The following is a 17,077-nucleotide window of genomic DNA, read 5'->3' as shown; positions in this document are numbered from 1 at the left end:
TATTTCTGTGGAATATAGAATGGATAAAAGGAGTGTGGTAGGCTGAGAACATCTCCAACAACCACATCAAAACCAATACATACAGCATGATTCTTGTTAGTAAAAATAAAACAAACCTGGGAAGAATAAAACAAGATGAAATCAGAGAGGGAGGCAAACCATAAGAGACTCTTAAGCATCGGAAAGAAATTGAGGATTGCTGGAGGGGCGGTGGGTGGGGGGAATGGGATAACTGGGTGATGGGTATTAAGGAGGGCACGTGATGGAATGAGCACTGGGTGTTCTATGCAACTGATGAATCACTGAACTCTACCTCTGAAACTAATAATACACTATATGTTAATTGAATTTAAATAAAAAAAGGACCCCCCCCCCAAAAAAATGAGAATAGGTTAAGGGAACTCAGAGACAACATCAAGAGTAATAACATTCACATTATAGGAATCTTAGGAGGAGAAGGGAGAGAGAAGAGGGCAGAACATTTATTTGAAAAAATAATAGCTAAAAATTCCTAATCTAGGAAAGGAATTTGGACATCTAGATCCAGAGTTCACAGAGCTCCCCCCAAAAAATTAACCCAAGGAGGTGTACACCAAGACATAATAATGGCAAAAAGTAGTGATACAGAGAGAATTTTAAAAGCAGCAAGAAAAAAGAAAACCGTTATATACAAGAGAGGCCCCATAAGACTATCAGCTGATTTTTTGGCAGAAACTTTGCAAGCCAGAAGAGAGTGGCATGATATATTCAAAGGGCTGAAAGAAAAAACCTGCAACCAAAAATATTCTGTATTCTATATACTTCTAGCCTTGCTATCATTCAGAATAGAAGAAGAGATAAAGAGTTTCCCAGACAAAAGTTAAAGGAGTTCATCGTCACTAAGCCAGGCTTACAAAAAAAGTTCAAGGGAATTCTTGGAGTGGAAACAAAAGGCCATTATCAAGAAAGAAGAAAATTAAGGGTGGCTCATTCAGTTGAGCATCTGACTCTTGATTTCCACTCAGGTCATGATCTCAGGGCCATGAGATCAAGCCCCACATTGGGCTCCACACTGCTGAGCACAGAGACTGCTTAAGATTCTCTATCCTTCTCTCCCCCCTTCAAAAAAAAATAAGAAAACTATGAAAGGAAAAAATTTCATAGGTAAATGTAAATACATAATAAAAGCAGTAATTAATCACTTATAAAACCAGTATGGAGGTTAAAGCACAAAATCAGCAAAATCAATTATATCTACAAAAATCAGTCAAGGGATTCACAAAATAAAAGCATTTAAAATATTATACCATATACATAAAATGGAGAGGCAGTAAAAATTCAGTGCTTTTAGATGGGTTCAAACATAAGCAATTATCAACTTAGTATAGAGGGCTATACACATTAGATGTTATATATGCACCTAATGGTAACCACATTTCAAAAGCCTATTATTAGACACACAAAAATGAGAGAAAAAATCCAAGCATAACACTAAAGAAACCCATCAAACCACAAGGTAAGAGAGCAAGGGAAGAAAAAGGAAACAGGAAGAAGTATAAAAACAATTGTAAAACAACTAACAAAATGGCAATAAGTGCATACCTATCTTTCTTTAAATGTAAATGGACTAAATGCTCCAATCAAGACATAGAGTAACTGAATGGATAAAAAAGGAATACCCATCTATATGCTGCCTGTAAGAGACTCATTTCAGACTTAAAGACACATGTAGATTGAAAGTGAAGGGATGGAATAACATTTACCATACAAATGGAAATGAAAAGAAAACTGGGGTAGTAATACTTATCAGACAAAACAGACTTTCAAACAAAGACTACAAGAGAGAAAAGGACATTACATAATGATAAAGGAAGCAATCCAACAAGAAGATGTAACAATCATAAGTATCTCTGTATCTAACATGGAACACCTAAATACATAAAGCAAGTATTAAGAGACATAAAGGAAGAAGTGGACAGTGATAACAATAATAGTAGGGTAATTTAACTACCCACTTACCTCAATGGATAGATCATCCAGACAAAAAATTAACAAGGAAACAGTGGCTTTGAATAACACCTGAGATCAAATAGACCTAACAGATATATTCAGAACATTCCATCCAAAACCAACAAATTACACATTCTTTTCTAGTTCATCTGGAACATTTTCCAGAATAGATCACATATTCAGCCACAAAACAAGACTCAGTAAATTGAAAAGGACTGAAATCATGCATCTTTTCCTACCACAATAGTATGAAACTAGAAATCAGTCACAAGGAAAAAACTGCAAGGACCATAAACACATGGAAGCTAAACAACATGCTACTAAACAGCAAATCGGTCAAGAAAGAAATCAAAGAGGAAATAAAAAAATTAATGGAGACAAATTAAAATAAAAACACAATGGTCCCAAATCTTTGAAATGCAGCAAAATGTTATAAGAGGGAAGATTATAGCAATACGGGCCTACCTCAAGAAGGAAGAAAAATCCCAAATAAAAACCTAACCTTATACCTAAAAGAGCTAGAAAAAGAAGAACAAATGAAGCCCAAAGCCAGTAGAAGGAAGGAAATAATAAATATTAGAACAGAAATAAGTGAGACAACAAAAACAATAAAAAAGATTAATGAAGGGGGGTGGAGCAAGATGGCGGAGGAGTAGGAGACCTGGATTTCGTCTGGTCTCAGGAATTCAGCTGGATAGGGATCAAACCATTCTGAACACCTATGAACTCAACAGGAGATCGAAGAAAAGAATAGCAACAATAGCAACAACTCTCTGAACAGAAAAGCGACCACTTTCTGGAAGGTAAGACGTGCGGAGAAGTGAATCCAAGGCGATATTTGGGAGGATAGATGGCGGGGGAGGGGCCTCTGTCAGCCGCTTCTGGCAAGTGATAGAGCTGTGGAGCACAAAATCGGAACTTTTAGAGGTCTGCTCTGCTGAGGGACATCGCTCCAGTGGCTAAGCAGGGGGTGGAACCCTCGCTGGGACAGTGTGGTCTCAGGACCCTCGGGGTCACAGAAAGACTCGGGGTGCCTGAGTACGGCAGAGCTCCCAGGTATCGGAGCAGGGAAGCCGGCTGCAGAGACGGAGCCGAGGTGCGGGCTCTCAGCTCGGGGTTGCCATAAACCGTGATCCACGGCACAGTCGGGCCACTGCTGCTCCAGCAGGGACCCAACAAGTGGCAGATCCGGGGAGATCCCCTTCCTCCCACGGGAGGAGCGGCGTGGGAGTGCACCGCAGGGATCTGCTGGGTTTGGAGACTCCACACGGGGTCAGGTGCCAGAGATAGAAACGCTCGGTCACAGGCCGGGTGAGCACGGAGTGCGGCCGGAGACCGGGGAGACAGGAGTGACTGACTGCTTTTCTCTGGGGATGCACTGAGGAGTGGAGCCCCGAGTTCTCAGCTCCTCCGGGGCGGAGATTGGGAGGCCGCCATTTTCACTCTCGGCCTCCAAAGCTGTATAGAAAGCTTGCAGGGAACAAAAGCTCCCGAGAGCAAACCAGAGCAGATTACTTAGCCCTGACTGGGCAAGGGCGGGGCAATTCCGCCTCCGACAAAGACATTTGGAAACCATGGCAACAGGCCCCTCCCCCAGAAGATCAGCGAGAACAGCCAGCCAAGACCAAGTTTACCGATCAATGAGAACGGCGGAACTCCAGTGCTAGGGGAATAATGCACATAGAATCCATGGCTTTACCATGATTCTTTAGTCTTTCAAAGTTAAATTTTTTTTTAACTGTCTTTTTTTTTTAAATTTTTCTTTTTCCCATTTTCAACCAACATCTTATCAATCCCTTTTTTAAAAAATATTCTTATTTTTCATTTTTAGAGTCATATTCTATCCCTTCATAATAGTTACCCTTATTTTTAGCATATATATATAAGTTGTTCTCTCCTTAAAATTTTGAGATAGTTTCTTCTAACAGATCAAAATATACCCTAAATCTCTAGTATATGCTTTTTTTCTACTCTCCAGCCTGATCACATTATCTCAACTTTTTTCTTTTTTTTTAAATCCTCTTCTTTCTTTTTTCAAACAACTTATCAATTCCTTTTATAAAATTTTTTATAATTTTCATCTTTACAGTCATATTCCATCCCTTCATCATATCAACCCTTATTTTTGTACATATATAAGTTTTTCTTTCTTTAAAATTTTGGGAGGCACTTTCTCCTAACAGACCAAAATACACCCAAAATCTAGTGTGTGGCACTGATCTATGTACCAGCGTAATCATATTTGATCATATTCTGTTTTTTTGTTTTGTTCTGTTTTTGTTTGTTTTTATCTTTATCTTTTTCTTTTTCTTTTTTTTTTTCTTTTTCTTTTTTCTCTCTTTCCCTTTCTTTCCCCCTGCTTCAGGTCTTTTCTGATTTGTTTAGAGTATATTTTCTGGGGACGTTGTTACCCTGTTAGCATTTTGTTCTCTCATTAGTCTATTTTCCTCTGGACAAAATGACAAGATGGAAAAAATCACCTCAACAAAAAGAGAAGAGGTAGTACCGACTGCAAGGGACCTACTCAATACGGACATTAGTATGATGTCAGATCTAGAGTTCAGAATCATCACTTTAAAGATACTAGCTGGGCTTGAAAAAAGCATGGAAGTTATTAGAGAAACCCTTTCTGGAGAAATAAAAGAACTAAAATCTAACCAACTCGAAATCAAAAAGGCTATTAATGAGGTGCAATCAAATATGGGGGCACTAACTGCTAGGATGAATGAGGCAGAAGACAGAATCAGTGATATAGAAGACCAAATGATGGAAAATAAAGAAGCTGAGAAAAAGAGAGATAAACAACTACTGGATCACGAGGGCAGAATTCGAGAGATAAGCGATACCATAAGACGAAACAACATTAGAATAATTGGGATCCCAGAAGAAGAAGAAAGAGAGAGGGGGGCAGAAGGTATATTGGAGCAAATTATAGCAGAGAACTTCCCTAATTTGGGGAAGGAAACAGGCATCAAAATCCAGGAAGCACAGAGAACCCCTCTCAAAATCAATAAAAATAGCTCAACACCCCGACATCTAATAGTAAAACTTATGAGTCTCAGAGACAAAGAGAAGATCCTGAAAGCAGCTCAGGAGAAGAGATATGTAACCTACAATGGTAGAAACATTAGATTGGCAACAGACCTATCCACAGAGACCTGGAAGGCCAGAAAGGACTGGCAGGATATATTCAGAGCACTAAATGAGAAAAATATGCAGCCAAGAATACTATATCCAGCTAGGCTGTCATTGAAAATTGAAGGAGAGATAAAAAGCTTCCAGGACAAACAAAAACTAAAGGAATTTGCAAACACGAAACCAGCCCTACAATAAATATTGAAAGGGGTCCTCTAAGCATAGAGAGAGCCTAAAAGCACCATAGACCAGAAAGGAACACAGACAATATACAGTAACAGTCACCTTACAGGCAATACAATGGCACTAAATTCATATCTTTCAATAGTTACCCTGAATGTACATGGGCTAAATGCCCCAATCAAAAGACACAGGATATCAGACTGGATAAAAAAACAAGACCCATTGATATGCTCTCTGCAAGAGACTCATTTTAGACCCAAAGACACCCCCAGATTGAAAGTGAGGGGGTGGAAAACCATTTACCATGCTAATGGACACCAAAAGAAAGCTGGGGTGGCAATCCTTATATCAGACAAATTAGATTTTAAACCAAAGACTGTAATAAGAGATGAGGAAGGACACTATATCCTACTTAAAGGGTCTATCCAACAAGATGATCTAAAAATTGTAAATATCTATGCCCCTAACATGGGAGCAGCCAATTATATAAGGCAATTAATAACAAAAGCAAAGAAACACATCGACAACAATACAATAATAGTGGGGGACTTTAACAATCCCTCACTCAAATGGACAGATCATCTAAGCAAAAGATCAACAAGGAAATAAAGACTTTAAATGACACACTGGACCAAATGGACTTCACAGACATATTCAGAACACTGCATCCCAAAGCAACGGAATACACACTCTTCTCTAGTGCCCATGGAACATTCTCCAGAATCGATCACATCCTAGGTCATAAATCAGGTCTCAACCGGTACCAAAAGATTGGTATCATTCCCTGCATATTTTCAGACCACAATGCTTTGAAACTAGAACTCAATCACAAGAGGAAAGTCGGAAAGAACTCAAATACATGGAGGCTAAAGAGCATCCTACTAAAGAATGAACGGGTCAACCAGGAAATTAAAGAAGAATTAAAAAATTCATGGAAACCAATGAAAATGAAAACACAACTATTCAAAATCTTTGGGATGCAGCAAAAGCAGTCCTAAGAGGAAAGTATATAGCAATACAAGCCTTTCTCAAGAAACAAGAAAGTTCTCAAATACACAACCTAACCCTACACCTAAAGGAGCTGGAGAAAGAACAGCAAATAAAGCCTAAACCCAGCAGGAGAAGAGAAATAATAAAGATCAGAGCAGAAATCAATGAAGTAGAAACCAAAAGAACAGTAGAACAGATCAACAAAACTAGGAGCTGGTTCTTTGAAAGAATTAACAAGATTGATAAACCCTGGGCCAGACTTATCAAAAAGAAAAGAGAAAGGACCCAAATCAACAAAATCATGAATGAAAGAGGAGAGATCACAACCAACACCAAAGAAATACAAACAATTATAAGAACATATTATGAGCAACCCTATGCCAGCAAATTAGATAACCTGGAAGAAATGGATGCATTCCTAGAGATGTATTAACTACCAAAACTGAACCAGGAAGAAATAGAAAACCTGAACAGACCTATAACCACTAAGGAAATTGAAGGAGTCATCAAAAATCTCCCAACAAACAAAAGCCCAGGGCCAGATGGCTTCCTAAGGGAATTCTACCAAACATTTAAGGAAGAATTAATACCCATTCTTCTGAAACTGTTCCAAAAAATAGAAGTGGAAGGAAAACTTCCAAACTCGTTTTATGAGGCCACCATTACCTTGATTCCAAAACCAGACAAAGACCCCATCAAAAAGGAGAATTACAGACCAATATCCCTGATGAACATGGATGCAAAAATTCTCACCAAAATACTAGCCAATAGGATCCAACAGTACATTAAAAGGATTATTCACCACGACCAAGTGGGATTTATCCCTGGACTGCAAGGTTGGTTCAACATCTGCAAATCAATCAACGTGATACAATACATTAATAAAAGAAAGAACAAGAATCATATGATCCTCTCAATAGATGCAGAAAAAGCATTTGACAAAGTACAGCATCCTTTCTTGATCAAAACTCTTCAGAGTATAGGCATAGAGGGTACATACCTCAATATCATAAAAGCCATCTATGAAAAACCTACAGCAAATATCATTCTGAATGGGGAAAAACTGAGAGCTTTCCCCCTAAGGTCAGGAATGTGGTAGGATGTCCACTATCACCACTGCTATTCAACATAGTATTAGAAGTCCTAGCCACAGCAATCAGACAACAAAAAGACATAAAAAGCATCCAAATCGGCAAAGAAGAAGTCAAACTCTCACTCTTTGCAGATGATATGATACTTTATGTGGAAAACCCCAAAGACTCCACCCCAAAACTGCTAGAACTCATACAGGAATTCAGGCAAGTGGCAGGATATAAAATCAGTGCATAGCAATCAGTGGCATTCCTATACACCAACAACAAGACAGAAGAAAGAGAAATTAAGGACTCGATCCCATTTCCAATTGCACCCAAAACCATAAGATACCTAGGAATAAATCTAACCAAGGAGGCAAAGGATCTGTACTCAGAAAACTATAAAATACTCATGAAAGAAATTGAGGAAGACACAAAGAAATGGAAAAACGTTCCATGCTCATGGATTGGAAGAAAGATGTCAATGCTACCTAGAGCAATCTACACATTCAATGCAATCCCCATCAAAATACCATCCACTTCTTTCAAAGAAATGGAACAAAGAATCCTAAAATTTGTATGGAACCAGAAAAGACCCCGCATAGCCAGAGGAATGGTGAAAAAGAAAACCAAAGCTGGCGGCATCACAATTCCGGACTTCCAGCTCTATTACAAAGCTGTCATCATCAAGACAGTATGGTACTGGCATAAAAACAGACACATAGATTAGTGGAATAGAATATATAGCCCAGAAATGGACCCTCAACTCTATGGTCAACTAATCTTCGACAATGCAGGAAAGAATGTCCAATGGCAAAAAGACAGTCTCTTCAACAAATGGTGTTGGGAAAATTGGACAGCCACATGCAGAAGAATGAAACTGGACCATTTCCTTACACCACACACAAAAATAGACTCAAAATGGCTGAAAGACCTCAATGTGAGACAGGAGTCCATCAAAATCCTAAAGGAGAACACAGGCAGCAACCTCTTTGACCTCAGCTGCAGCAACTTCTTCCTAGAAACATCGCCAAAGGCAAGGGAAGCAAGGGCAAAAATGAACTATTGGGACTTCATCACGATAAAAAGCTTTTGCACAGCAAAAGAAATAGTCAACAAAACCAAAAGACAACCGACAGAATGGGAGAAGATATTTGCAAATGACCTATCAGATAAAGGGCTAGTATCCAAAATCTATAAAGAACTTATCAAACTCAACACCCAAAGAACAAATGATCCAATCAAGAAATGCGCAGAAGACATGAACAGACATTTTTCCAAAGAAGACATCCAAATGGCCAACAGACACATGAAAAAGTGCTCAACATCACTCGGCATCAGGGAAATCCAAATCAAAACCTCAATGAGATACCACCTCACACCAGTCAGAATGGCTAAAATTAACAAGTCAGGAAACAACAGATGTTGGCGAGGGTGTGGAGAAAGGGGAACCCTCCTACACTATTGGTGGGAATGCAAGCTGGTGCAGCCACTCTGGAAAACAGTATGGAGGTTCCTCAAAAAGTTGAAAATAGAGTTACCATACGACCCAGCAATTGCACTACTGGGTATTTACCCCAAAGATACAAATGTAGGGATCCGAAGGGGTACATGCACCCCGATGTTTATAGCAGCAATGTCCACAATAGCCAAACTGTGGAAAGAGCCAAGTTGTCCATCGACAGACAAATGGATAAAGAAGATGTGGTATATATATATACATATATATATATATACATACATACATACATACATACATACACACATACAATGGAATATTATGCAGCCACCAAAAGGAATGAAATCTTGCCATTTGCAGTTACATGGATGGAACTGGAGGGTATTATGCTGAGCAAAATAAGTCAATCAGAGAAAGACATGGTCTCATATGACCTCACTGATATGAGGAATTCTTAATCTCAGGAAACAAACTGAAGGTTTCTGGAGTGGTGGGGGGTGGGAGGGATGGGGTGGCTGGGTGACAGACATTGGGGAGGGTATGTGCTATGGTGAGCGCTGTGAATTATGTAAGACTGCTGAATCACAGACCTGTACCTCTGAAACAAATAATACATTATACGTTAAAAAAAATAGAAGATAGTAGGAACGGAAAAATGAAGGGGGGGAAATCGGAGGGGGAGACGAACCATGAGAGACTATGGACCCTGAGAAACAAACTGAGGGTTCTAGAGGGGATGGGGGTGGGGGGATGGGTTAGCCTGGTGATGGGTATTAAAGAGGGCACATACTGAATGGAGCACTGCATGTTGTACGCAAACATGAATCATGGAACACTACATCAAAAACTAATGATGTAATGTATGGTGATTAACATAACATAATAAAAAAATGTAAAATAAAAAAACAAAATAAAACAAAAAATAGACTCTTAGATTTAGAAAACAAACTGGTGACTGCCAGAGCGGAGGTGAGTGGGGGGATGGGTGAAATAAAGTATACTCTTAAGAATACACTTATCTTGGGGCACCTGGGTGGCTCAGTCGTTAAGCGTCTGCCTTCGGCTCAGGTCATGATCCCAGGGTCCTGGGACCGAGCCCTACATCGGGCTCCCTGCTCCGCGGGAAGCCTGCTTCTCCCTCTCCCACTCCCCCTGCTTGTGTTCCCTCTCTCGCTGTGTCTCTCTGTCAAATAAATAAATCTTTAAAAAAAAAAAAAAGTACACTTATCTTGAGGAGCACTGGCTAATGCATAGAATTTTTGAATCATTATAGTGTACACCTGAAAGTAATATAACACTGTATGTTAATTATACTTCAAAAAATTAAAAAGTGTAGTAAAAGAAAAAAACAAAATGTGACATCCCTAAATCCTCTCTCTTTATTCCCATAGCTATTAATAACAGGCCCAACTTAAATTCCACATGGGCATCTGAAATTGATACCTCAAAGCATCGATATCTCTGCACAGCAGAATGTGAACATTCTTCCAGGGAATGCTTTCACATGACGTGGCTGACCAGGGAACTGGGGGCTTCACAGTTCTTCATTAAGTGAAATATTCTGTGACTGGTGCTGCCATGGTAATTGAAAGTATTAACTATTAATTTCCATGTATTTTAGATTTCTCCAATTAATTTCCTGTCTATGAAGTGATGAGAAATGAATTTTTAATTGAGCACATGGCTAAGCCTCAGGATAGTCATTTTAAACTTATACAAATAGCAGGTAAGGACAGATAAAAGGCTTGTGTGATTGGACTCAAAACACTCTGGAAGGAAATTTTTAAAATAAATATAATTCTTCTTGGACCTAATAGGCCCATGCAGAAACCAGGAGAATATGCCAGGGAATGAATCCTGAGAATTCTGGAAGGAGTGGAATTGGGATGGAGGTAAATACAAGGCTGGGTAAGAGAATATTTATTGCTATGTGGGTACTTCCCCAGAGGAAAATAAAATATGGGCCTTGCTGAAATCAAGAGCTGGACACTTAATCTACTGAGCTACCCAGGCACCCCTAAAATTTGGTTCTTGATTTTAGTTATTTTTTTCTCTTACCAGTCTGATCTTCAGTCATTGGGAACTCATTTCAGTCATTTCAGATCATCAATCACGGTCACTCTTTTTTTTTTTTTAAAGATTTTATTTATTTGACAGAGAGAGAGACAGTGAGAGAGAGAACACAAGCAGGGGGAGTGGGAGAGGGAGAAGCAGGCTTCCCGCGGAGCAGGGAGCCCAATGTTGGGCTCGATTCAGGACCCTGGGATCATGACCTGAGCCGAAGGCAGATGGTTAACGACTGAGCCACCCAGGGGCCTCAATCACGATCACTCTTAATACTGTGTATTTGTAATCATATATAGAATGGTCTTTAAATACTAAAATTCTATTTTTGCTCTAACTTAACACTCTTCATTCAGTGTGTGTTTTTCACAAATAAATTTCAATATATTTCACTTCCAATCACCTAAATGTGGATGCTCCTCGAATTTCCAACACTGACTTTGTTTTTGTTTTCCTGCTTTTAAGTTAGATCTGACCTATGCCTAAGGTTTAAAATATAACCTAAGTGCAAAGGATTCTGAAAGATTCAAAAAATCAATATTCACGGGGCGCCCGGGTGTCTCAGTCGTTAAGTGTCTGCCTTCGGCTCAGGTCATGATCCCAGGGTCCTGGGATTGAGCCCCGCATCGGGCTCCCTGCTCCGTGGGAAGCCTGCTTCTCCCTCTCCCACTCCCCTGCTTGTGTTCCCTCTCTCGCTCTCTCTGTCAAATAAATAAATAAAATCTTTAAAAAAAATAAAAATAAAAAATCAATATTCACAATCCTCACTTCTTCAAAATCCATTTCCTGTTTTCTACTAGGCATTTCCACTTAGATGTGTCACCCAGCACCTCAAACTCATCTTATCTAAACAAGCCTATTCCCACCCTGACTCTAGCCCACCTAATTGGCTTCACCTTTGGATTTCCCAGTCTTTACTGGTGCCACCATCATTCTCTCAACAGGTTATAAACTCTCCCATTGTTATAAATGTTAAGATAATCTCAATACTCATATCCAACCAGTCATTCAGTACTACTGCTCTTTCCTTCAAAACATTCTTTGCATTTTCATCTTTATTTCCATTTGCCAGTTTGTCTTTTTCATTCAATCATTCAATAAATATCAAGCACCAGCTATATGAAACGCCCCGGCACTAGGGCAGTAAACAAAACAGACCAAATCATACCCTCCTGACTTCATCTGTCCTACGACCTTGATGTCAGTCTCATTCAGCTCAATGACTCTCTGCTCAGAGCAGCCACCTTGCACTGATAAAATACTCCGTGACCATATCACACACCTCCTCTAGTCTCTCAAGCAGCTCTATAAGATAAATTCCACCCTCCTAAGAGTTCCAGCCCCCTACTGTTCCAGACTGTAGAGGACCATCTCTAACTCCTCACCTTCCTAAACCCTCTGTCCCAGCCCAAATGGGTTCTTCACTGTCCATGAATATGTCTTGGCTCATTCCCACTTCATTATTCTTGCCTGTTCTACTTTTCCATTCTATAATTTATGCCTGCCATCTCTCTATATATGAAGTCTAAATTCTTCCCCTTCTATGAATTCTTCCCAGCCCACTTCTATCTTTCTCTTATACTTCTGAATTATTGCATCACATACAACTGACAATCAATCATAGTTTACCTGAGGGTATCTCTTACATTGCAAAGAGCTCCTTAACAATTGCATTATTATTTATCTTTAAATGTTGGTCTTTTCCCCAGTCTTAAGCAGTAATTCTTTTTTTTTTTTTTAAGATTTTATTTATTTGAGAGCAAGAGAGAGCACAAGCCCAGGGAAGAGGCAGAAGGAGAAGCAGACTTCCCACTGAGCAGGGAACCTGATGCAGGGCTCAATCCCAGGACCCTGGGATCATGACCCGAGCAGAAGGAAGACACTTAACTGACTGAGCCTCCCAGGTGCCCCTTAATCAGTGATTCTTAATTAACAGTAGTTGATATAATATATGAGTGCAAAAATTTGAAATGACTCAAAAAAAAAAAAAAAAAAAAAAATTGAAATGACTCCTTCTTTGAGGAATCTTTAGTTCCGGCACAGTACCTGTTGTGTTTTTTCTGTTTCTACCGTTCCTTTAACCAACCACACACTTAAAAAAATAGAAGAGGAGGGAATACTCCTTAACTCACTCCAAGAGGCCAGCATTACACTAATATAAAAGCCAAACAAAGATACTACATGAAAACTACAGACCAATAACCCTTACCAATATTGACGCAATAATCCTCAACAGAATACTAACAAATTGGATTCAACAACATATTAAAGGTTTATACAACATGACCAAATAGGCTTTATTCCTGGAATGCAAGGATGGATCAAGGTGTGAAAATCAACCAATACATCACACCACATTAACAGAATGAAGGGGAAAAAGTAACACACAGTCATCTCAATTGATGGAGGAAAGTATTTGACAACATTCAAGAGCTTTCATGGTTAATTTTATATGTCAATTTGACTGGGCTACAGTGTTCCCAGATATTTGGCCAATCATTATTCTGGATGTTTCTGTGAGGGTGTTCTTGGATGAGATTAACATTGATATCAGGGAGTTTCTGGATTGGTGAACATGTGGAGTATTGAGGAAAAGGCATGGAAGCTCCAAGCCCCTTCTCACATACCTTGCCCTATGTATCTCTTCTATATGGCTAGTCTTCAGTTATATCCCTATATGACAAAACAGTAATCTAATCTGTGAACCTCTGATGCCACCTCCACAGTTTATCAATTCTTACTTGAGTTCTCTCATGGATGATATAATTTCTCAGCCCATGCTTAAAGGAGAAAAGTCTTATGAAAATATAAACATGGGAGGGGAAGCTTTAAAAGTATAAGAAAATTCTGGATATGTAAAGAAGAAAACTATGATAAAATCATTAAGTGAATGCGCAAAAGAAATAGATGCTCAAGGCAAACATATGGCAGAAACCTTATTAGTACAAGGACAAGGGAGAAGATGAAAGACACCAAGGGATAAGAAAGACCATCTCCTTAAGCCTACCCCAATGATCATTCTCACACTGTAGCTACTGTAAATACCATAATTTCTTCAAGTACAAATTATAAATATTTAGTAATACTATCCACATGAATTCCTTTGTACTTGTCCACAAGTTGTCTCTGTTAGGAAAATACTGTCGGGGGGCACCTGGTGGCTCAGTCGTTAAGCGTCTGCCTTCGGCTCAGGTCATGATTTCAGGGTCCTGGGATCGAGCCCCGCATCGGGCTCTCTGCTAGGCAGAAAGCCTGCTTCTCCCTCTCCCACTCCCCCTGCTTGTGTTCCTGCTCTCGCCTTCTCTCTCTCTGTCAAATAAATAAATAAAATCTTTAAAAAAAAAAAAAAAGAAGAAGAAAATACTGTCGGCTATTTTTCACGCAGGCCTTATCCTAATTCCTACTGGTTCCAGTTTCTCCCAGCTGCTGAATGGTTAGCCAAAAGTGACCTTTTTTTTTTTTTTTTTTTACTTTTTCTCTTACTCCTATTCATTTTCTTCCATGCTAGTACAAACAAACTCCCAGCCCTAACTTGCTTAGGCCACGTAGATCCCAGACCCCAGTCCCCCTTTTCTTTGGGATATGAGCACTTTCCACCTGGCCATTCTTCACCCTCCCAGGCTTAGATTGAGACATTTATAGAAGTGAACTAATTTGCCCTTATACAGCTGGTAGGTGGCAGAGGGAAACCTGAATGGAGATTTTTATATCTGTATACTTCTCCATGTTCCCTTGCTCTTAAGTACCACACTAAGTATGATATTGTATATTTATGTATAAGTATACATATATTCATTTTAAAAGGTAGATCATAAAGTAATGAAATGGACTTTTCTGTGTGGCTTGTGAAAAATCTACAGGCACTGTATATATCATGTAAATGAGAAAATACATAACACTTATGCCTGATTAGAAAAGTTTCGCATGGGTTTTATCAAGTGAACATTGGTCAGCATTCTACAGAAACATTTCAAATTACAACTGCTTTTAAATATTATGTTTCAATTAGTCAAGAATGGCACATTTTATATCTAAAGATTTCCAATCCACAAATGGTTTTTTGTTTGTTTTGGATGTTTTTGTTTTTGTTTTGCCTTCAAGCGGTAACTAGACAAAGGAAATGTGCATTGCATTATATCTAATATAGGATGCAAATATAACATTAAAAGCGTAGCTCCTGCACAGACAATAAAAAGATTGATTGCATCTACAAGTACCTTTAAGAAGAAACCAAAGTTTAAAAGGAAGGAGAGCAAAGGAGGGTATTTTCATGTCTGTATGGCTAATGTGACCTGTAAACAAACCATAAGGTAGAGAAGTGGGCCTGGATCAATTACTGAAAAAGATTAACAAAAATATTTCTTTAAATTTCTAGAGTTTAGAGTTCTAGAATTTCCAAAATGCTCTTACATGTATAATCTCATTTTACCATAATGGTTTCATGCAGCAAGCAGGAAAGTGGAGGAAGGCTCAGAATGTCAAAATCCTTCATGAAATCTTTCACACCTAATAAATAATAGATCCTTCATGAAATCTTTCACACCTAATAAATAATAAATAATGAGCAATCTGAACATTGTTCTAAGACCTTTGGAAACAGCGACCTAGTTCCTCAATGACAACTGACAAAGTTTCATCTGGATGGTTTAGAACAAAAGTTACCTATAGGGGAGTTTTCTTTATGCCACACAAATCAAGATAATCCTGAGTTTTATTACATAAATGACTCTCAGGAATCATACGTAGAAAATGAACAACAGAAAAAAAAAGTCACAAAATTATTATTATACTTCCAAGGTGTTAAAGAAAACACACATTCATTCAATAAATATTTACAAAGCAACTACCACATGCCAGCCACTGTGTTAGATGTTAGAGATTCCATCCTAAGCAAAACAGGTTATTTGCCCCATCCTCAAGAAGTTTTCTGTCCAGTGTGTAGGGAGTGGGGTGAGACATCAAGTTTTAAAAAGAAATCTCAAAACATCATGATTACGAACATTGAAGAGCACTAAGAAAGAGCGCTATAGTCTGAATGTACCCCTCCCAATTCATACTCTTAAAGCTAACCCCCAAAGTGATGGTATTAGGAGGTGGGGCCTTTGGAAAGTGATCAAGTCATGATGGTGGAGTCCTCATCACTGAGATTCGTGTCCTTATAAAACAGGGCCCACGGAGGGCCTCAGGCCCTTGCCCTCTTCTACCATGTGAGGACAATAAGAAGTCTGCCATCTAGAACAGGGACATCACTAACCATCTGGCACCTCACCTTGGACTTCAAGCCTCTAGAATTGTGAGAAATAAATTTCTGCTATTTGTAAGCCACCCAGTCTATGGCATTTTTTTTTTTAAGACTTTTAAAATTTATTTGACAAAAAGCGAGAAAGCACAAGCAGGGAGGAGGGATAAGGAGAAGCATTCTCTCCGCTGAGCAGGGAACCCGATATGGGGCTCGATCCCAGGACCCTGGGATCATGACGTGAGCCGAAGGCAGACCCTTAACCGACTGAGCCACGCAGGTGCCCCCCGTCCATGGCATTCTTGCCACACGAGGCCGAGGGACTAAGATAGGTGCTATACAAGCCTATGAAATGTACTGGGAACGGGCACTGGGGGGCAGGGAGTAGATGGGGAAACTAAAAGGTTGTTGGGCAAATTGTTCTAAAGAGGGGAGGGCGGAGAAGCATCACACGTGCCAAGAAGCGTGAAAGTTCTTCCTGGCAGCTGTCTCCAATCCCCACCTCCCTTTCTCTAACTTACTTCCATTGAGTTTCCATGTCCACAGGTCCCAGGTTACCAGCATAGGGCACAGCACCCATCTAATGGGCACTGCTCCGGGACTATTCAGCCACTAAGCAGCGGTCAGCTGTGCACTCCGGAGCAGATGCTGTGGGTGGCCCACCCATGTCCCCTGGACACTCGCCAACATACACTCCTATTGCAAGCACCGCGGCTCTTGCTGCACCCTCCTCTCTCGCCCTACGCAGGACATTAGTGGCCCTCACTCAGCCAATGAAGCACCTCTGTTTCGGGGCTGGTTTAATTCCGGGACTCCCAGCCTCGCCCAAAGCCCCCGCTCTCCCGGGCCCGGCCTGGCCCTCACACCTCCAGCCGCGGCCCAGCCGGGATCTCCGCACGAGGCCCGGGCACTGGGAGACCCTGAATGGTCCTTGGTGGGAATAGT

This window comes from Halichoerus grypus, chromosome 13, assembly GCF_964656455.1.
Source record: "Halichoerus grypus chromosome 13, mHalGry1.hap1.1, whole genome shotgun sequence".
NCBI classification, from domain to species: domain Eukaryota; kingdom Metazoa; phylum Chordata; class Mammalia; order Carnivora; family Phocidae; genus Halichoerus; species Halichoerus grypus.
This window is presented reverse-complemented; position numbering follows the sequence as displayed.